Below are 6,785 nucleotides of genomic sequence, written 5' to 3' on the forward strand. Positions count from 1 at the left end.
CCTTCTTTCTCTCACCTTCCCACCAGGGCCCTCCGTTCTGGTAGTCAAGTTCTGCTGTTCAGCCCAGGATTTCTCTGCCCCAGCCCCGATTCGCCCCTTTCACTTGCTGCCCCTCACTCCTGGAACCTTCTTCTCCCACATGCAAGAGCCATCACTTCTTTAACCAGCTTCAAAATGGAGTTGAAAACCTCCTGTTCAGAGAAGCTTTCCCAGGCATTGCATAATTGTCGCTTACTATTTGATGTTCTTTTGGTGCCTATTTATCAAACCATTTCCTATATTGCTATGGTACTGTAAGTATATGTAATATCCTACTTGAGGTATGTATTTCCCTGGAAGAAAGATTAACCATCCATTATGAAGCCAAGCCCTCCCTCCAGTCCATCTGCCTGGTCCCAGGCCTTGGGACGTAGAGAGGAACTGCTGGATCTCTTACCCTTTCCCTCCACCCACTCCCTTCTCCTTCTGTGTCATGTTCTTTTTAGATTGTAAGCCCAAGGCAGGGAACCATCTAACTAAAAAGATTGTATGTACGCGCTGGTGTAAATTTACAGCGCTCATAAATAAAGGTTAATAATAATAATAATAATAATAATAATAATAATAATAATGAGCTTCAAGTTATATAATCCCCAGTAAATAGGCGATTAGTAAATGAAGCTGTAACACAGCCACATTTCAAAAGAAACACCAGGAAGAAGGGAGAAATTACCCTGTTGTGCAGTGATTTCTTAATTACTGTCTAATTTCTAGAAAACATATCCGGAGGTAGCCGTGTTGGCCATATAGCAAAGTACAATAACATCCAAAAGCCACAAAACAGTGATTCCTTTATTGGACTAACTAAAATGCACAATATGCATATTGCCAGCTTTCAAAGCTCCCCTGGTTTCTTCATCAGGCAAAGGTGTTAAAAATCATACAGAAGAAAGGAAAAAATGACAATAAATGCACAGTGAAAATATCTGAAACTGAGTCTTTCTGATTTACAGAAAGCCCCTCATGCCTGCAGTTTTCTTTGAGGGTTTTCCAAATCATAAGGCAAGATGTTTCTGTTACCAGTCATGATGGCTTATTTAACAAGGAGGATACAGTATGTTGGTCTTTTTTTTTTCTTTTCTTTTCCTTTTGCTCCAAAAGACAAGAGTTTCATAAATTTTTCTTCCAATCCTGCTGGAATTTGAATAATTTAGTTCCTTTGCTCTCACCCAGTCACATACATCAGGATATAAATATGATACCTGTATGTGATGAATTTATTTATTGTGTGTCCTGATAGCCTCCCTCTGCACTCTAATCCATCTCCCTGGGATTTATTACTAGGAATATCAAGCCCCAAAGCAAGATGAAAGATCTTCCTCCTTCTTCATTTAGATGTTGAATTTCTTCTTCAGAATTCAATCTGAATGCCAGAAGGGTAGGATTTCATACCAAATTAGCTTCTTCTACATACAAATTTAATTTGATGTTATAATGAAGGTCTACAGCTGTGATCCTAGGCATAATTACTAAAATGTTAAGTCCTGCTAAACCTGATGATTTCTTACAATACATATATAGGACTGAACTAAGGCTCAAAGTACATGGCATTCCAGTACCTTCCCACTTTGTTTTTGTAGAGACAAAATCAGAATGCATAGCCTGTATACCAGGTCAAGAAAGAAAGGAGAATATTGATAGCCTGTTTAATCCTTCCTCTGATTATTATTAATCTTAAAGTTACCACTCCAAGTTGCTTTTAAGCTCATGTAGGAAGGGAACAGATAGATATAATTTGTTTATACAAAGATTGGGGAGGGGGCATTACATAGGCATAATGTTCTAGTTTGGGAAAGTCTATCTCTAGATCAGTAACATGCACTACATACATGGACATCACCCGGCCAATATAAAAATCAAGTAGACTACATACCTGGAAACACAAGATGGAGAAGCCCCATTCTCTCTGCAAAAATAAGACTAAGAACAGATTATAACAAAGAACAGGAACAAATAATATAAAAAAGTAGAATAAAGCTAAAGAACAACACTACACCAACCATCATGCCAAAATGCAACCTGAAGAGCATCCCCATAGAATTTAAAGATAATGTGAAAAATAGATGTGTACTATTAAGCCTAACCACTCTGTATTGAAGCCAGAGACAAGGGAGACTTTCACATGTGCTCTCATCAATATTGCTTGATTGCATGAAGATTATCAGACACCGTTGTGTGATTTCACAATAATCGCATCATTATCCCATGAATAAAGAGGAATTCTAGCATCACTTTTCATTCATGGGAAAGTCTTGTGAATAAAAAGCGGCAGGAGAATTACTCTTTATTCATGGGATAATGACACGATTATCATGAATCATCTGGTAATCTTCGAGCAATTGTGTGATAGTGACAGTAGCTATGGTCGCATACTTTTGCCCATGTAAAAATTGCCATTATCAGGGAGAAATTCAAAAAGACACTATCTGTAGCCAAAAAGAAAGGGAAACCTCAATGAATGACAGATGAAATGCTTCAAGCAGTTAAGGACAGGTGAGAAGCAAAAGTAAAAAGAAAATAACAGAAATAGAGTCTGAACGCAACTGTTCAAAGACTTGTGGGAAAGGACAAGGAAAATTACTTTAATAATCAATATAAAGAAATAGAAATTGACAACAAAAAAGGAAGAGCAAGAGATCTCTTCCACAAGATCTGAAAAAAATAAAAAGGAAATGGTTCAAAAGATGGGGGATGCTCTACAACCAACAGTGGGACATTAAACTGAAGAACTATATAAAATAGATTAAAGGATGACAAATTTATTCAAGGAAGACCATATGAAGATGAATCTCCAGTTTTAGAAAGTGAAGTGGAAGTTGCACTTGGGAGAAACAGAGCACTTAGGAGAACCAAATCACCAGGAACAGATGGCATACCAATAGAGTTGCTTCAGGCTACAGAGGCAGAATCTACTTTAGTTCTAGTTCTAACTAAAATCTGTAAACATATATAGAAAACAAAACAATGGTCCATAGATTGGAAACACTTGATATATATTCCAGTCCACAAGAAAGGGGACACCAAAGATTTCAGTAATCACAGGACCATTGCATTTCTTCAAGGAAGTTGAATATTAAGAAAACAAAATAATGACTACAGATTATTTACATAACTTTAAAGTAGATGATGAAGACATTTAAATAGTTCAAGATGTTCCATACTGTGGCTCAGCCATTAATCAGAAGGGAGTCAAGAAATCAGAAGCAGACTAGGGAGATTATCACACTTCCTTTTTCACCTGATCTGGGCAAAGGCTGGGAACAGGCTTGAATGGATGAAAATGGGTATTATCACACAGCAAAACATTGCCGATGCCACTGGAAGACTACAAGCCATCCCTCAGCCATGCTTAACCTGCCAATTTTGAAGTATGGAAACTTTCCGTCCTTGCAAAAATGATGAGCTAAGCATGGCTGGGAGACGGCCTGTAGTCTTCCGGTGGCATCGGTGGCATTTCACCCATTCAAATCCCATGTGTAAACTGTAATGGATGCATCATTGGATAATAAGGGAAGTTTTTGTTATTACCTAATGACACATCCATTATAGTTTACGCACAGGGCATGAATGGGAGAAGTGCACAGGGATGTGATAATCTTCCCCCTGATCGTGCTATTTGTCCAAAGGTAACTTCTTGCCCCAGAGATTTTCAAACTCAGTTTGAAGAGCTTCCCTTCATAGTAGCCAAAACTGAGGCACCCCCACAACTGACCAATAACCAATAAAGAATACCTACAGGCTTACTTATAACATCCCTTAGATGCCATTCAGGGTATAGAAATACAACAAAGCAGAAATGCAAAAAGTTCTTATAGTACCTTTGAGACTAACTGTGTGAGAGAGGTTGTAGCATAAGCTTTTGGTCTACTTCCTTGGATGCAAAGCAGAAAGAAACAGATAAAAATATGCTATTTCTTCATAGCATCAGCTTCAATAGAATGGTAGTTAGGTATCATTAGCAAGTATGATTAATGAGCAGACATGAGGAAGTTATAAAAGGCAATTAATTTCCTTTTTAAAAAAACCTGAGAACAAAACACAACACAAACTGGCACAACAAATTTAAACTGGCAATATGGTAAACTAAAAATAGTTCAGAAAGACTTATTATTCCCCCCCAAAAAGGGGGGGGGGGGTGTCCCAGAACAGCTTACAAAAATCAGTACTATGACAGTCTTTGCCCTCAGGCTTACAATTGAAAAGGCATGAAAGGAGGGATAGGAGTGAGGAAGGGGAAGAGCATCATACACCATCTGCTTCTTCTCTCATATCCTCAGGGCAAGAATGATGGTATCAGAGTAGCCCTTCCGGTGGCTGTTGAAGGAAGGAGGAAGCTGGCACTGAGAACTGGATGAAAGTAGCTTACCAAGGTGTATTTATTCCTTTTTCTATCCCTTCAGGGCAGGACAGATGATATCTGAGTAGTCCTTACAGTGGCACTTGGGGGCAAGACTATTTCGTCAGTCTTAAAGACTTTTAAAAGAAAAGACCAGGAAATACATCAGGAGCAAGAAATTGGCTAGACAGGTAGTTCACCTGTTGTATGAATCAGTGAAAGTTTGCTAAATGGGAATGGGGAAACTGCAGATAGATATAGATATGGATATCTCTGATTTAGTGACAAGACATGAAATTTGGGGGCTATATAAACTGGAAACTAATAAGTCACCAGGCTTAGATGGCATATATTCAGGCATTCTTTAAAAATTCAGAAATGGAAGTGTTGATGTCCTAACACAAATATGTAGTTTTTTCCCCTCTAAAATCAGATTTTCTGCTAGAGATAGAACTCACCATAACACATTTTAAAGCTGGTATTTTAGTCAGTCAGTCTGAAATAGGATACCAAAGTGAAAACTGGAGATGACTCCTGTACTTGTGTGTAAGAAGGAATTTCAGCAGGTGTTGCCTCTTACCTGGTTCCCTCTTCTATACAGCCATTGAAGGTATAGGATCCATTTCCAATTTTCACTTTCACAACCCCATAAAATGGTGAGTCCTCACATTTAGCTAGCCAAGTGGTTATTGGATGCTGCAGATTTACCTCTTTGTCATCACAGAAGAAGGTCTGCTCAGGGCCTCATCCCATGATAGTGGCCTGTTGTGTAGCTGCCCTGCTGGTGGTGCTCCTTCAACAGTGGGGACCAAAATGGAATAGTTTGAAGGACTGTTATCCAGGATCATAGACTCCTTTGCTACCCTGTTGGGTCCCCAAATAGAACCAAAACCCATACAACTCTATGAGCTAGCACTGGTAGATAACAAGAGGGGGAAAGAAAAACCCACACTAGTACATCCATCCCAGGCTTATGTGAGCCAGCAAGACTAAGAAAATGGTACCAGCCTACTGTAGAGCTTCATCCACCACCACCAAACAGGACTGCCTGCCCAGGATAGATTAGAAATATAGAACCACAAGCCTTGTGGGGAATAATTGAACATGGTATCTGCAAAGGAAAATCTTCACCAACCTTGGAGAATTTTTCACAGTACCAAAAAGCATGTGAATAAGTAGCAGATGTTATATACTTGGGTTTTCAAAGAGATGTCAAAAGTGGCATGCCGCCGCCGATACTAAGGTTCAGGAGCACACAGTAACTGCAACCCTAGTATGTAACGATGGCGGCATCATGGCAGCATCTTGTCCACATGGGCACTGCCGTGATGACGTAAGCAAAGTGCAGCGTACAGAAGTCATTGTGCGTTGCTTATGTCACTGGTGCACCAATGGTGCATTCATGACGTGCACCAGGCGCAGAGGAATGCCATGTGGTTTGCCTGCTGCAGCGTCCCTCTGGAGTTTAAACAGACACCTCCAGCCCGCCCTTTTGAGTGGTATGTACTGTGCCTAAGTACACCTAGGATTAAAGGCCAGGTTGTTTTATGGATTAGTAACTAGTTAAACAAAAAGAAGACTAGTAAAAAGAATTCTCACAGTATTTTAAACTAAGAAGTGCAGCCTTCCCAAGGATCCGTGTTAGTGCCAGTACTTTTTCATTTACACATAGAAGATCTACAGCAGAGCTATTTATTTATTTATTTATTTATTTATTTCTATGGCGACTTTCTCCCAGAGGGGACCCAAGATAGTTTACAATATAAAAACACATTAAAACAACAAAAATTAAAGACAATTAAAAATTAGCACACTAATTTAAAATTTAAACATACAAAAGTTAAAAAATTAAATGCTCTAAAACAACTCCCCCCTCCCAAAAAAATAAAACAAAACAAAACCAGGCTTGCATGATTTTAAAAAGCCTGCCTGCATAGTGTGGTATTTTCTGAGAAAGACTTGTTTTGTATTTATTCCAAATGCTTAAAATGTAACTATGTGTTTTTTTCTTCTATTGATTCAGCCATGACTCTTTGGAATAGCTGAATGCCTCTTAACCTGGTGTCTCCACTTTGAGCATTCCTCTTGGGTGATACTAGGAAAAAATCTAGAATCTTGATGAAGTCTAGCCTCCTGACAATATTACTCTCTGCCTCTCTGACACACACAAACCCCTATCAAGGTGTGCATTCAAGAGAAGAAATTTCAGGGTTCCTGTGAAACTCCTTTTCTCAAGTCCCACCTGTTTTATTGTTTCATGACTGAGCAATTATTGATTCATAGCACTGGCTACCACCTATTACTTGTCCAAAGTTAGTTTCTTTTGCAGGAAGAACATTTGTTCTCTTTTAGTGTTTTAAAATAGTGATATTGTCTTATTTCACTTCAAAGAAAAATATAATAATGGGAA

Source organism: Sceloporus undulatus, chromosome 3, assembly GCF_019175285.1.
Source record: "Sceloporus undulatus isolate JIND9_A2432 ecotype Alabama chromosome 3, SceUnd_v1.1, whole genome shotgun sequence".
Classification (NCBI taxonomy): domain Eukaryota; kingdom Metazoa; phylum Chordata; class Lepidosauria; order Squamata; family Phrynosomatidae; genus Sceloporus; species Sceloporus undulatus.